This window comes from Siphateles boraxobius, unplaced genomic scaffold (assembly GCF_051911475.1).
Source record: "Siphateles boraxobius isolate OS27281-9 unplaced genomic scaffold, OSU_SipBor_1 22, whole genome shotgun sequence".
In the NCBI taxonomy this organism is placed as follows: domain Eukaryota; kingdom Metazoa; phylum Chordata; class Actinopteri; order Cypriniformes; family Leuciscidae; genus Siphateles; species Siphateles boraxobius.
In genome coordinates, this window is record NW_027508833.1 from 15,334,247 (window position 1) to 15,349,880 (window position 15,634).

Here is a 15,634-nt window from a genome sequence, read left to right on the forward strand (position 1 = left end):
ATGTGTTCTGGGTGGTTGCTAGGGTGTTTTGGGTGGTTGCTAGGCAGTTGCTAGGGTGTTCTGGGTGGTTGCTATGGTGTTGCTAGGGTGTTTTAAGGTATTTTGGGTGGTTGCTAGGGTGTTATGGGTGGTTGCTATGGTGAACTATTTATGAATTTAAAAGTTCATAAGTGTATGAATTTAGGAAAATTCATAAGTGTATAAATTCATGAGTTCAAAAGTTCAAATCCATGAAAAAGTTAGTTAGAAAGAAAGAAAGAATAGTTAGAAAGCATGAAAGATTAGTTAGAAAGAAAGAAAGATAGAGAGGTTAGAAAGAAAGATTAGGTAGAAAGAAAGAAAGAAAGAAAGAAAGAAAGAAAGATTAGTTAGAAAGAAAGAAAGATGGATAAGTTAGAAAGAAAGAAAGATGGATAAGTTAGAAAGAAAGAAAAATGGATTAGTTAGATTAGTTGGAAAGAAAAAGAAAGAAAGTTTAGTTAGAATGAAAGAAATAATAGTTAGAAAGAAAGAAAGATTATTTAGAAAGAAAAAAGAAAGAAAGATAAGTTAGAGAGAAAGAAAGAAACATAGATTAGTTAGAAAGAAAGAAAGATAGATTAGTTAGAAAGAAAGAAAGATAGATTAGTTAGAAAGAAAGAAAGATTAGTTAGAAAGCAAGATAGATCAGTTAGAAAGAAAGAAAGATTGGTTAGAAAGAAAGATAAGCTAGAAAGAACGATAGATTAGTTAGGAAGAAAGAAAGAGAGATTAGTTAGTTAGAAAGAAAGAAAGATTAGTTTGAAAGAAAGAAAGAAAGATTAGTTTGAAAGAAAAAAAGTCAAGTCAAGTCAAGTCACCTTTATTTATATAGCGCTTTTTACAATACAGATTGTATCAAAGCAGCTTCACAGTGATAACATGAAAATAATATAACAGAGTTTGTTTCTAAAAGAAAATTGAGTCAACGTCCACCTTAAGTAAGGCAGATCAATAATATTATTGAATATTAAATGTCCCCAACTAAGCAAGCCAAAAGCCAAGGCAACAGTGGCAAGGAACCAAAACTCCATCAGGTGACAGAATGGAGAAAAAAACCTTGGGAGAAACCAGACTCAGTCGAAGGGCCAGTTCTCCTCTGGCCAACGAAGGAACAGTGCATGATTTATGATTCGGGCAGCATTACAAGTCAGATTGGATCGGAACATTTAGAATATTTATCCATTTCCATCTTTTGGAACTCCAAGTAATCACGCCGGTGTTGAGACGAGTTGTTGAGGATCAGTGCCGTCCACCATAGAGGGTCCATATCGCCGGTGTTGAGTCGTCTCTTCACAGGCTTTGTGATTGGCGTATCTGAAGCCTCTGTGAAAGGCTGCATACAAACTGGAGCTGACGAACGTCCCGAGATAACAGCAGAAAAGCAAAAAGGGAAAATAATTAGCGTAGCTGCTGTTCATAATGATTTCCATAACACGGGCGTAAATGATAAAAAACATGAAGACAGTGATTCTTGCGTCCCAGAGTCACCCCCCTCCGTCCCCCACTCAACTCAGCCCTGCTTACTGACCTCTACATCCCTCCTGCTGCTGAGACCCAACCACAATCTCACAATCTCTCCGCAACCCAACCATACGCGCCGACCCGTTTGACTAAGGCTGTCGAGCCCCACTGTCGTCGTTAATGCAGGTTCAGTGGCAACGGTTCCGTATGGCATACCAACTACCGCAAAACACAATATCTACCCAACCACCCGTCATTCACGCAATATACACAGGAACGTAATGACTGTAAATACTATGCAACTTATACAAATAACCTACAGACTCTTCAAGTTTTATAATATTAAATGCATTTGATCTGATTCAGCAGTGGTATAAAAGGTAAGCATTATGTAAATGCTTGGCTAAAGAGATGCGTCTTTAATCTAGTTTTAAACTGGGACAGCGAGTCAGAGCTTCGAACAATATCAGGAAGGCTATTCCAGAGTTTTGGAGCTAAATGTGAGAACGCCCTTCCTCCTTTAGTGGACTTAGATATCCTAGGAATGACCAGAAGCCTCGAATTTAGTGATCTTAAAGAACGTGATGGATTGTAGGGCGATAGAAGGTCCATTAAATACACAGGAGCTAAACCATTTAGGGCTTTATAGGTCAGTAATAGTACTTTGTAATTGATACGGAACTTGATAGGTAACCAGTGTAGAGATGATAAAATTGGTGTTATATGATCATATTTTCTTGACCTAGTAAGAACTCTAGCAGCTGCATTTTGCACTAACTGTAGCTTGTTTATTGAGGATGCAGGACAGCCAGCTAATATAGCATTACAATAATCTAGTCTCGAGGTCATGAATGCATGAACTAACTTTTCTGCATCAGAAACAGATAGCATGTTACGTAGCTTTGTAATGTTTCTAAGGTGGAAAAAGGCTGTTCTTGTAACATATGAAATATGATTTTCGAAAGACAAGTTGCGGTCTAGTATAACACCCAGGTCTTTTACTGTAGTGGATAAAGTAACTGGACATCCTTCTATATTAAAGTTGTATTGTAAGTGAGTTTGTGGGTAGTTTTTTGGACCAATAAGTAATACCTCCGTTTTATCTGAATTTAGTAGCAGGAAATTACGCGTCATCCAGCATTTTATATCTTTGAGACACTCTGTCAAATTTGATAAGTTAGTGTTTTCATCTGGCCGTGATGAAATATATAATTGAGTGTCATCAGCATAACAGTGGAAATTAATTGCATGTTTTCTTATAATATTACCAAGTGGGAGCATATATATTGAGAATAGCAGAGGGCCTAACACCGATCCTTGCGGCACTCCGTAGTCTACTGACGTTATCTTTGATTTTTCCCCATTTAAACAAACAAAATGATAACGGTCTGATAAGTACAATCTAAACCAGCTTAATGCCTGTCCCTGAACACCAGTGTAGTTTTGTAGTCGATCCAGGAGTATTTTATGATCGATAGTGTCGAACGCAGCGCTTAGATCGAGTAGAACTAGTATTGAGATACAGCCTTGGTCAGAAGCTAAAAGTAAATCATTTGTAATTTTAACTAGCGCAGTTTCTGTGCTATGACGCGGTCTGAATCCTGACTGGAATTTTTCATATATCTCATTTTCTTGCAAGAAAGAGCACAATTGAGCGGACACAATTTTTTCTAGTATTTTAGACATAAATGGAATATTTGAAATGGGTCTGTAATTTGCTAAGTTATTTGGGTCTAATTGCGGTTTCTTAATGAGAGGTTTTATTACTGCCAGCTTGAATATTCTTGGAACATGACCTAAAAATAAAGACGAGTTAATAATATTGAGAAGAGGCTCTTCCACTACAGGTAACACTTCTTTCAGTAGTTTAGTGGGTATTGGATCTAATAAACATGTTGTTGGTTTCGATGCAATGATAAGTTTATTTAGCTCTTCCTGTCCTATAGTTGTAAAGCGGTGTAGTTGTTCCAGAGGGGCGATAATTGAGGCTGAATCATAAGACACCATAAAAGAGTGTACATTTACAATTGTGTTACGGATGCTTTCTATTTTCTCATTAAAGTAGTTCATAAAATCATTACTACTATACTGTAACGGAATATTTTGCTCTGGTGATGTCTGTATATTTGTTAGTCTAGCCACGGTGTTAAATAAAAACCTTGGATTATTTTGGTTATTTTCTATTAGTTTGTGGAGATGCTCAGCCCTGGCTGCTTTTAGAGCCTTTTTATAACGTGACATACTGTCTTTCCACGCGAATCTAAAGACCTCTAAATTAGTTTGTTTCCATTTACGCTCTAAGTTACGAGTTTCTCTCTTGATAACATGCGTAGCACTGTTGTACCAAGGTGCTTTAGTTTTCTCTCTAACCTTTTTTAATCTAATTGGTGCAACAATATCTAATGTACTAGAGAAAATGGTGCTCAAACTGCTAGTCATTTCCTCTAGTTCATCTGTTTGTTTGGGTTCACTGAGCAGCTGAGATAGATCAGGTAAGCTATTTAAGAATCTATCTATAGTGGTTGGAACGATTGTTCTGCCTGGTCGATAACGTGGCGCAACATGACAAATTTTCCGCAGTACGTATTATACAAGTTACCATGTGATGATCAGAGAGATCGTCACTTTGCGGTATAATATCTATATCAGTTGGATTGGTTCCATATGATATAATTAAGTCTAGTGTATGATTTAGACGATGAGTGGGACCACTGACGTTTTGCTTGACCCCAAAAGAGTTTAATAAATCTGTAAACGCAGTCCCTAACGCATCATTTGTGTTATCTACGTGTATGTTAAAATCTCCAACAATTATTGCTTTATCGGTATTGACCAATAGATCTGAGAGAAACTCTGCAAACTCTTTTAGGAAATCAGCATAGGGCCCTGGAGGTCTATATACAGTAGCCAAGGCTAGAGATAATAGGGATTTCTTTCTTACATCTAAGAGCGTAATATTTAGTACAAGTACTTCAAATGAATTAAACCTGTGACCTGTATCCTGAATAACATTAAGAATATCTCTATAGATTGTTGCAACACCGCCGCCACGACCGATCAGACGGGGCTCATGCTTATAACAGTATCCTGGTGGAGTGGACTCATTTAGACCGAAATAATCATTTGGTTTAAGCCAGGTTTCAGTAAGGCAAAGTACATCGAAGCTATTATCTGTGACCATTTCATTTACAATAACCGCCTTAGGTGTGAGCGATCTAATGTTTAGAAGACCTAGTTTTAGAAATTGTTTTTGTTCACTGATATTTAGATTTTCAGGTTTAATTACAATAAGATTTTCCCTAGATCCTACAGTAGATTTATTATATGGCCTCACTAAACGAGGAATAGACACAGTTTCTATATAATGTTCTACACTACTTATTTCAATTAATTTGGCACAGCAAAGACTGTGATTTGGACTTTGATTTTCTAGTCATATGGTGTGTAACGTCTTGGAGATGTTGTCCGACAGAACAGCCGCTACGATTCTGCTGGGGTGCAGGCCATCAGCACGGTAGAGCCTAGGTCGCTCCCAGAACAGATTCCAATTATTTACAAAGAGCAGTTTCTGTTCATTACACCATGACATTAACCATTCATTTAGTGCAAATAATCTACTGAACCTTTCCTGTCCTTGTCGGTACGTGGGAAGCGGTCCAGACACGATGATCGTTGCCTCAGGCGCTGTGCTACGTACCGTCTCGATCAGGCTCTTGTAGTCCTTCTTCAGAACCTCCGTCTGCCGCAGCCTGATGTCATTCACTCCCGTATGCAGCACAACAGCTCCGACGCGCTCGTCACCGTTCAGGATCTCGGGAACCTGTGCGGCGACATCAAGAACACGAGCACCAGGAAAGCAGTGAGTGCGCACCGTACCCTTACCTGAGGTAGCGCGGACATGACGGACCATGGAACTGCCGATGATCACGGCGTCGTCGCGTTCCGACTCGCGAAGGGGGGAGAAGCGGTTCCGGGTGGACATCTCGAAGACCGGGAGGGGCGGTGAGGTTCTTGCTCTGGACCTGGCTCGTGTCTTTCGCTGTGGGATCACCCAGGGTCCATGGTGTTGTGTCGGTGCCGGAGTGAATGATGCCAGAGATGATCGCGTCCTCCTGGGCAGAGAAACGCACGGAGTAGACGAAGTCGGAGTCAAAAAGTTACTAACCACTGACTTATGAGCATCGGCGCGTGACGTTTCAAGCGCTGATCGCCGATCCCGCAGCTCGGCTTGTTTCTCGAGCAGACCACGGATCTGTTTCTCCACCGATTCCAGCTCCAATCGTACCGAAATCAGCTCGAATGTGTCCTCACCTGCACTCAGAGGTAACGTTAGACTAACATCCGATATGTTCGCCATTATAACAGATGAACAGTAAATTAGTAGTGATACTATCAGTATCACTACTAATTTAGGAGTGAAATGCTGGATATAACCTGTATCCTTTCAGTGAAACGGGTGTAAAATAAGACGGTCGGTAGCCGCGAGGCCACGCGTGAAATGCTAGCGGACTAAAGGCTAGTAGCCGAGATTCGCAAAGTTGGATCTAAGTAGCGATATCAAAGTAATCCGATTGTTTTTTATAAGGAATAGTAGCGAGGATAAGTTCCCATGATATAAAAATAGAAAGTGCTTGTTTATAAATTAGTTGAAAAGAAGAAAAGCAAGGATTAATGAATCAATTCGACGGATCTCCAAACACAAACACAAACCGCACGCGCATGCGCTGTCATAAAAAGATAGATTAGTTAGAAAGAAAGATAGATTAGTTAGAAAGAAAGAAAGATAGATTCATTAGAAAGAAAAAAAGATAGATTAGTTAGAAAGAAAGATAGATCAGTTAGAAAGAAAGAAAGATTAGTTAGAAAGAAAGATTAGTTAGAAAGAACGATAGATTAGTTAGGAAGAAAGAAAGATAGATTAGTTAGTTAGAAAGAAAGAAAGAAAGATTAGTTTGAAAGAAAGAAAGATAGATTAGTTATAAAGAAAGATAGATTAGTTATAAAGAAAAAAGATAGATTAGTTAGATTATTTAGAAAGAAAGAAAGATAGATAGATTAGTTAGAAAGAAAGATTACTTAGAAAGAAAAAATAAATATTAGCTAGAAAGAAAGATAGATAAGTTAGAAAGAAAGAAAGAAAGAAAGAAAGATAGATTAGTTAGAAAGAAAGAAAGATAGATCAGTTAGAAAGAAAGAAAGATAGATTAGCTAGAAAGAAAGAAAGGTAGATTAGTGAGAAAGAAAGATAGATTAGTTAGAAAGAAAGAAAGATAGATTAGTTAGAAAGAAAGAAAGAAAGAAAGATAGATTAGTTAGAAAGAAAGAAAGATAGATCAGTTAGAAAGAAAGAAAGATAGATTAGCTAGAAAGAAAGAAAGGTAGATTAGTGAGAAAGAAAGATAGATTAGTTAGAAAGAAAGAAAGATAGATTAGTTAGAAAGAATGAAATATAGATTAGTTAGAAAGAAGAAAGATTAGTTAGAAAGAAAGAAAGATTAGTTAGAAAGAAAGAAAGATAGATTAGTTAGAAAGAAAGAAAGAGATTAGAAAGAAAGAAAGAGATTAGTTAGAAAGAAAGAAAAAGATTTGTTAGAAAAAAAAGAATTAGTTAGGAAGAAATATTAGTTAGAAAGAAAGATAGATTATTAGATAGATAGATAGATAGATAGATAGATAGATAGATAGATAGATAGATAGATAGATAGATAGATAGATAGATAGATAGATAGATAGATAGATAGATAGATAGATAAGTTCATTATCAAGTTCATATGGAATGGTAGTTTAATTGAGTCTAGGGTTTCAGGGAGTTTAGATTTGAGTTTATTTGTTGTGCACTACTGGGCCACCGTAGTCTTGGCTCAATTTGAACTGTTGCAATGAAAGTCAATGGGATTTTTATGATTTTTAATATTAATTTTTAAGAAAACCGTGTGTCCGATCAGTTAGAAAAGATATAGCACACCGAGTCAGAACAGTTTGAGTGTCTGAGCCGAGTTTGGAGTATGTGGAGTTAAAGCTCTAGGAGGAGTTAGAATTTTTGCGCTCAGAATAATAATAATAACTAGAAACAGAGCATTTCCTGCGGAACATGCGTGTGAATGCTTAAAATGCTTAACTGAAATGCAAAGAAAGAAAGAAAGAAAGAAAGAAAGAAAGAAAGAAAGAAAGAAAGAAAGAAAGAGAAAGAAGGATTAGTTAGAAAGAAAGAAAGATGGATTAGTTAGAAAGAAAGAAAGATGGATTAGTTACAAAGAAAGAAAGAAAGAAAGAAAGAAAGAAAGAAAGAAAGAAAGAAAAAGAAAGAAGGATTAGTTAGAAAGAAAGAAAGATGGATTAGATAGAAAGAAAGAAATATGGATTAGTTACAAAGAAAGAAAGATTAGGTAGAAAGAAAGAAAGAAAGAAAGAAAGAAAGAAAGAAAGAAAGAAAGAAAAAAAGAAAGAAAGAAAGAAAGAAAAAGAAAGAAGGATTAGTTAGAAAGAAAGAAAGATGGATTAGTTAGAAAGAAGGAGATTAGGTAGAAAGAAAGAAAGAAAGATTAGGTAGAAAGAAAGAAAGAAAGAAAGAAAGAAAGAAAGAAAGAAAGAAAGAAAGAAAGAAAGAAAGAAAGAAAGAAAGAAAGAAAGAAAGAAGGATTAGTTAGAAAGAAAGAAAGATGGATTAGTTAGAAAGAAAGAAAGATTAGGTAGAAAGAAAGAAAGAAAGATTAGGTAGAAAGAAAGAAAGAAAGAAAGAAAGAGAGAAAGAAAGAAAGAAAGAAAGAGAGAAAGAAAGAAAGAAAGAAAGAAAGAAAGAAAGAAAGAAAGAAAGAAAGAAAGAAAGAAAGAAAGAAAGAAAGAAAGAAGGAAAGAAAGAAAGAAGGATTAGTTAGAAAGAAAGAAAGATGGATTAGTTAGAAAGAAAGAAAGATTAGGTAGAAAGAAAGAAATAAGGATTAGGTAGAAAGAAAGAAAGAAAGAAAGAAAGATAGATTAGTTACAAAGAGAAAGAAAGAGGGAGGGAGAACAGGAGAAGCAGAAGCATAAATGCAACAAAAACCTGTAAAGTTCCTTCAGAAAAGAGCTCAGTGACTTGCACCAATCAGAACACAGGACCAATTATGTGTGTCTCCCTTTGATCTGTGCCCCTTTGATCTGTGCTAATCAACATCACCTGTGCAATCAGCTTTCCTATTTAGACAGAGGGCAAAATCGCTGATACTTGGCCTCGAACAAACCTCCCTAGAGACAAAACTATAGGTTGTATCGGCGAAATGACCTGACCGTGAGCGAGACAAGGCCTTTGTGAACGATGTGATGTATTTTTTGTGTGGATAGAGTTGAAAAAAGAGACCACTTTGGCAAGTTGAAAAACTAGTGATCAGAGCATTACGGACCAAGGTTTGACCTGAATTTATAAATGCTGCCAATGGAGGATTGTCTGTCACTCTAAACACACGTGAGGAAGCACAACAAAAATACCTACGTTTCAAGTATAATTACATGCCCGAAGAGTTAAAATTGTGGCCAGGCCAGCGATTTAAAAATTATTGTTTACGATTAGTTTTCAAGCTGGCTCACTCTAGCAGATGACATCACGTGCTCTAGCTCTGAACAGTCTCTCTCATCCGCTTCCATTAAAATCTGAGAAACGGCTTGAAAAACTTCATGAGACTAAAGTAGAGATTGTGAAAAAAGTATAAAAGATTTCAAAAAGTTGAATACAACGTTAATAGCTTAAAGATTTCTCAACATTTTAAAGTTGAAATGACAAAAATAGCTGAAAGTATGCAGAAGTAGTGGGCTTTGAAAGCAGAAGGAGCATAAAGCAGGATTTGAAGAATTCTCCATTGACTTACATGTTAAAAAAAATGCACAAAAAGATTAATAATTTAAAAAGTATAAAAGTTATAAAAAAGAAAAATAATAGCACACATGTCCTTGAAAAGCTGAACATTTTGATACTTGAATGGTTTTTGTAGCACAAAGTAGAGAGGAGTTGAAAGCAACCACGGAAGAATACGGAATAATAATAATAAAGATTTGGATTTCAATAGTGTGAATGCTTGAAAGCATTCACACTAATAATAAGTATGCACAATAACAATAGTGATGCCTTGCCTTTGGCAAGCACCACTAATAAGTATACACAATAACAATAGTGATGCCTTGCCTTTGGCAAGCACCACTAACTAGAATGTACATTTCCAGAAGAAAATGTGAAGTGGTGCTTGCAGTGGCAAAACTCGCCACACGGTTGCTAGAGTGTGGTACATGATTGCATACGAACCAACAGACAAGTCTGTATGATGTTTTGGTACTGAGATATGGCGTATTCATGTGTTCAGGTGGTTGCTAGGTGGTTGCTATGCGGTTGCTAGGGTATTCTGGGTGGTTGCTATGGTGTTGCTAGGGTGTTCTGGGTGGTTGCTAGGGTGTTGCTAGGGTAGTTGCTATGGTGTTGCTAGGAGGTTGCTAGGGTATTCTGGGTGGTTGCTATGGTGTTCTGTGTGGTTGCAATGGTGTTGCTAGGCGGTTGCTAGGGTATTCTGGGTGGTTGCTAGGCGGTTGCTAGAGTGTTCTGGGTGGTTGCTAGGGTGTTGCTAGGCGGTTGCTAGGGTAATCTGGGTGGTTGCTATGGTGTTGCTAGGTGGTTGCTAGGGTGTTCTGGGTGGTTGCTAGGGCGTTGCTAGGCAATTGCTAGGGTGTTCTGGGTGGTTGCTAGGATGTTGCTAGGGTAATCTGGGTGGTTGCTATGGTGTTACTAGGTGGTTGGTAGTTGTCAAAGATGGTTACTGTTGAGTTTGTAGCATTTTATTGGCATGATTTAGCACTTAGCTAATCAATATTAGCATGTAGCTACTCACTGCTAGCATGTGTAGCATGTAGCAAGTCCTGTTTGCTAGCATGAGTCAAAAGAGCCAACCCCCATCTCTATACGATGTTCTGATGCAGAGATATTGGTCTTGCAAAACGGTTGCTAGGGTACTCTGTTTAGTTGCTATGGAGTGGCTTGGCAGCTGCCAATCATGAAGCTCCAAAGTCAATGTGAATGTATAAACCAACCCCCATCTCTAAACGATGTTTTGATACAGAGATATAGGTCTTGCGAAATGGTTGCTAGGGTACTCTGTTTGGTTGCTAGGGAGTGGCTTGGCAGCTGCCAATCATGAAACTCCAAAGGCTTCTTGTCAGTATGAATGATATAAACCAACTCCCACGCCTTTGTGACATTCAGAATGGAAGATATCCCTCTTTGGATTTTTGTTGCTAAGGTGCTTGACAATGGTTGCTAGGGAGGGGTTAGGATGTGTTGAGGTGATTCAGGATTGGCTGTTTGCTGCCCCGAGTCAAACGAGCCCACCCTCATGTTTCTATGACTCTTATATCCTGAGATATCCCTTTGATCTGTTTCAATGGAAGTCTATGGAACTTGTTGCTAAGGAGCTCTAAATGGTTGCTAGGGCGTGGCTTGATAGCTTCACAATGATCCTGAGAGACTGATTGGCCGTCTGAGTAAAATGAGCCTGCCCCTTTGTCTCTATGACACTGTGATTCAGAGTTATGTTCAATATAAAAGCGGTTTCTATGGTGTAGGACGGCCCATTTCATGGGCCGTCCTACACCATAGTAAGTCAATGGGGCAACTTTGGGCCGCTCCTGCCTACCAGGGGTGCAACTTTTACCCCATTGTGTGGTATGTTCTTACAGAGCCTGCCAGCCACTTCAAATGTGGTAAATTACACGTTTCTGCGACATCCTCGTTCCGAGCTACGACACGTCAAAGTTTGACGCAATGTTAAGTCTATGGGATTTTTCGGCCGGTTTTTCGCCCCTGGGGCGAACATCGTACCCCCGATCCCTTATAAAAGTCATAGCACACCATTCCCGAACAGGCCGCATGTTTTAACGCCTCATTCGTGGGTCCGTGACAAAAACTGCGGGAGGAGTAGCGCGTCAAAAAGTGGCCAGAAGAATAATAATAAGAAAAAGAATAATAAGTATGGACAATAACAATAGTGTTGCCTTGCTAGGGGTGTGCCATATCATACCGTTCACGATAATACCGGTATACATTTTTAAATGATAAAAAAGTGTCATATCGCGATATCAATGATATAGCGACGCGATGACGTATGGCGCATTTACGTTCCCTAGCACGCACAACAACAACACTTGCCTGAGCGCGAGAGCGGCCTGTCAGCCTCCGATGACGATTTAGCAATTTCACAAACAGCTTTAGTGTTCAGCGGGGCTGCCGACGCGCGTCTTCTCTCGCGCGCGTTTAGGAGTCGGGACATGACTGAATGGTCTCTCGCACAATCGGGCCATCAGTGCATTGTAACTAAAGTTTATAATTGTCAAGTCTTCTTAATTCTTATCAGTTTAAACATTCAAGCGGTTTCTAAAGTATCCAGTAAGCTACTCGCGCACTCTCTGAGAGAGTTGCACTGCGTGCATACATAGAGTAGCCTACAGCTCGCGAGAAACTAAAGTTATTTTTTCGCTTTAATGGGGGAAAAAACGCAAAATTGTGTAAAACATCCGGTCTTGGTAAGTATACTCATAAACACAGTCGGTTATGGGCTATATAAAACGCATGTGACAGTGTGACAGACAGTATGATGAAAACAGCAATGGATCCGTGCACTAGCTGTAAAAGTGACAGCAGCCATAGGCTATGCGTGTGTCATTAATGTTATCGTCAAAACAACAAAAGATAGCTTTAATTGTAATGAATGAGAATTATTAGCCTATGTATTTAATTTAATCAGGAAACAGAACTAAAAGACTATGTGCTATTTTACATTTGATAACTTTATTATGTTTCTGTAGTATTTCTGAATACTGGTGTTAGACCTAGACACATTTAACATTTAATTCAAAGATTGAAATCAAGCTTCCTTGTGTTGTGTAAACTCTTAACAACAAAATTACCACATTGTAAAAACGCAATGATTGAGCAAACATTTAGGCGAGATAAACATAAGAAAATTTGCTTCAATAACAAAAAAAATGTCTATATCGTCATAAATATCATTATCGCAAATATTCTTGAAATATCGTGATAGAATTTTGAGGCTATATCGCCCACCCCTATGCCTTGCTTTCAGCAAGCACCACTAAAAAGAATAATAAGTATGGACAATAACAATAGTGTTGCCTTGCTTTCAGCAAGCACCACTAATAAGAATAATAAGTATGCACAATAACACTAGTGTTGCTTTGCCTATGGCAAGCACCACTAATAAGAATAAGAATAAGAATAAGAATAAGAATAAGAATAATAAGTATGCACAATAACACTAGTGTTGCTTTGCCTATGGCAAGCACCACTAATAAGTATGCACAATAACACTAGTGTTGCTTTGCCTATGGCAAGCACCACTAATAAGTATGCACAATAACACTAGTGTTGCTTTGCCTATGGCAAGCACCACTAATAAGAATAAGAATAAGAATAATAAGTATGCACAATAACACTAGTGTTGCTTTGCCTATGGCAAGCACCACTAATAATAAGTATGCACAATAACACTAGTGTTGCTTTGCCTATGGCAAGCACCACTAATAAGTATGCACAATAACACTAGTGTTGCTTTGCCTATGGCAAGCACCACTAATAAGTATGCACAATAACACTAGTGTTGCTTTGCCTATGGCAAGCACCACTAATAAGAATAATAAGTATGCACAATAACACTAGTGTTGCTTTGCCTATGGCAAGCACCACTAATAAGTATGCACAATAACACTAGTGTTGCTTTGCCTATGGCAAGCACCACTAATAAGTATGCACAATAACACTAGTGTTGCTTTGCCTATGGCAAGCACCACTAATAAGTATGCACAATAACACTAGTGTTGCTTTGCCTATGGCAAGCACCACTAATAAGAATAAGAATAAGAATAAGAATAAGAATAATAAGTATGCACAATAACACTAGTGTTGCTTTGCCTATGGCAAGCACCACTAATAAGTATGCACAATAACACTAGTGTTGCTTTGCCTATGGCAAGCACCACTAATAAGTATGCACAATAACACTAGTGTTGCTTTGCCTATGGCAAGCACCACTAATAAGAATAAGAATAAGAATAATAAGTATGCACAATAACACTAGTGTTGCTTTGCCTATGGCAAGCACCACTAATAATAAGTATGCACAATAACACTAGTGTTGCTTTGCCTATGGCAAGCACCACTAATAAGTATGCACAATAACACTAGTGTTGCTTTGCCTATGGCAAGCACCACTAATAAGTATGCACAATAACACTAGTGTTGCTTTGCCTATGGCAAGCACCACTAATAAGAATAATAAGTATGCACAATAACACTAGTGTTGCTTTGCCTATGGCAAGCATCACTAATAATAAGTTTAAATAGGATTTCAGTAAGTTGGCTCTCACAAGCCAACTTAACTAGAAAAAGTTCGTCGAGACAAACTTTAAGTTGGCTTGTGAAAGTTTGGACCAGAAAGTTTAAAGAAGTTTAAAGTAGTTTGAAGTGTACATTAGTTTAATATGTAAATTAGTTTAAAGTGTAAATTTGTTTGAAGTTTAAAGTAGTTTGTTTGAAGTTTAAATTAGTTTATAGTTTAAATTAGTTTAAAGTTTAAATAAGTTTAAATTAGTTTAAAGTTAAACGTAGTTAGAAGTTTAAATTAGTTTAAAGTTTAAAGTAGTTTGAAGTTTGAAGTAGTTTGAAGTTTAAATTAGTTTATAGTTTAAATTAGTTTAAAGTTTAAATAAGTTTAAAGTTAAAAGTAGTTAGAAGTTTAAATTAGTTTAAAGTTTAAAGTAGTTTGAACTTTGAATTAGTTTAAAGTTTAAATAAGTTTGAAGTTTAAATTAGTTTGAATTTTAAAGTAGTTTGAAGTTTGTATTAGTTGCTAGGGTGTTCTGGGTGGTTGCTAGGGTGTTCTGGGTGGTTGCTAGGCAGTTGCTAGGGTGTTCTGGGTGGTTGCTATGGTGTTGCTAGGGTGTTGTAAGGTATTTTGGGTGGTTGCTATGGTGTTGCTAGGGTGTTTAAGGTATCTTGGGTGGTTGCTAGGGTGTTCTGGGTGGTTGCTAGGGTGTTCTAGGGTATTTTGGGTGGTCGCTAGGGTGATTTAAGGTATTTTGGGTGGTTGCCAGGGTGTTCTGGGTGGTTGCTAGGCAGTTGCTAGGGTTTTCTGGGTGGTTGGTATGGTGTTGCTAGGGTGTTCTAACGCCTTTTGGGTGGTTGCTAGGGTGTTCTGTGTTGTTGCTAGGCAGTTGCTAGGGTGTTGCTAGGGTGATTTAAGGTATTTTGGGTGTTTGCTAGGGTGTTCTGGGTGGTTGCTATGGTGTTGCTAGGGTGTTCTAGGGTATTTTGGGTGGTTGCTATGGTGTTGCTAGGGTGATTTAAGGTATTTTGGGTGGTTGCTAGGGTGTTCTGGGTGGTTTCTAGGCAGTTGCTAGGGTGTTCTAGTGGTTGCTAGGGTGTTCTAGGGTATTTTTGGTGGTTGCTAGGGTGATTTAAGGTATTTTGGGTGGTTGCTATGGTGTTCTGGGTGGTTGCTATGGTGTTGCTATGGTGTTCTAGGGTATTTTGGGTTGTTGCTATGGTGTTGCTAGGGTGATTTAAGGTATTTTGGGTGGTTGCTAGGGTGTTCTAGGGTATTTTGCGGGGTTGCTATGGTGTTGCTAGGGTATTTTAGAAATGTTAGAAAGAAAGAAAGATTAGTTAGAAAGAAATAAAAAGAAAGAAAGATTAGGTAGAAAGAAAGATTATTTAGAAAGAAAGAACATTTAGAAAGGAAATAGATAGGTTAGAAAGAAAGAAAGGTTTGAAAGAATTGTTAGATATAAATGTTAGAAAGAAAGAAAGAAATAAAGATTAGTAAGAAAGAAAGAAAGAAAAAAGAAAGATAAGGGAGAAAAAATATTAATTAAAGAAAGAAAGAAAGAAAGAAAGGACAGATTAGTAGGAGAGATCAGTTAGAAAGTTAGAAAGAAAGAAAGAAAGTTAGAAAGAAAGAAAGAAAGAAAGAAAGAAAGAAAGATTATGTAGAAAGAAAGAAAGAAAGAAAGAAAGAAAGAAAGAAAGAAAGAAAGAAAGAAAGAAAAGAAAGAAAGAAAGAAAAATATTAGTTAGAAAGAAAGATTAAGTAGAAAGAAAGCCAGAAAGGAAAGAAAGAAAGAA

General features: G+C 37.6%; 1 long non-coding RNA gene across 1 annotated transcript; it reads left to right on the forward strand.

Annotated features, from left to right (window-relative positions):
• Positions 1-669: 669 nt before the first annotated feature.
• LOC143746740 (uncharacterized) lies at positions 670-6,728 on the forward strand. The gene is made up of 2 exons (XR_013206607.1): positions 670-829; positions 6,258-6,728. It is a non-coding gene; the product is annotated as an uncharacterized LOC143746740 (long non-coding RNA).
• The last annotated feature ends 8,906 nt before the right edge of the window (positions 6,729-15,634 follow it).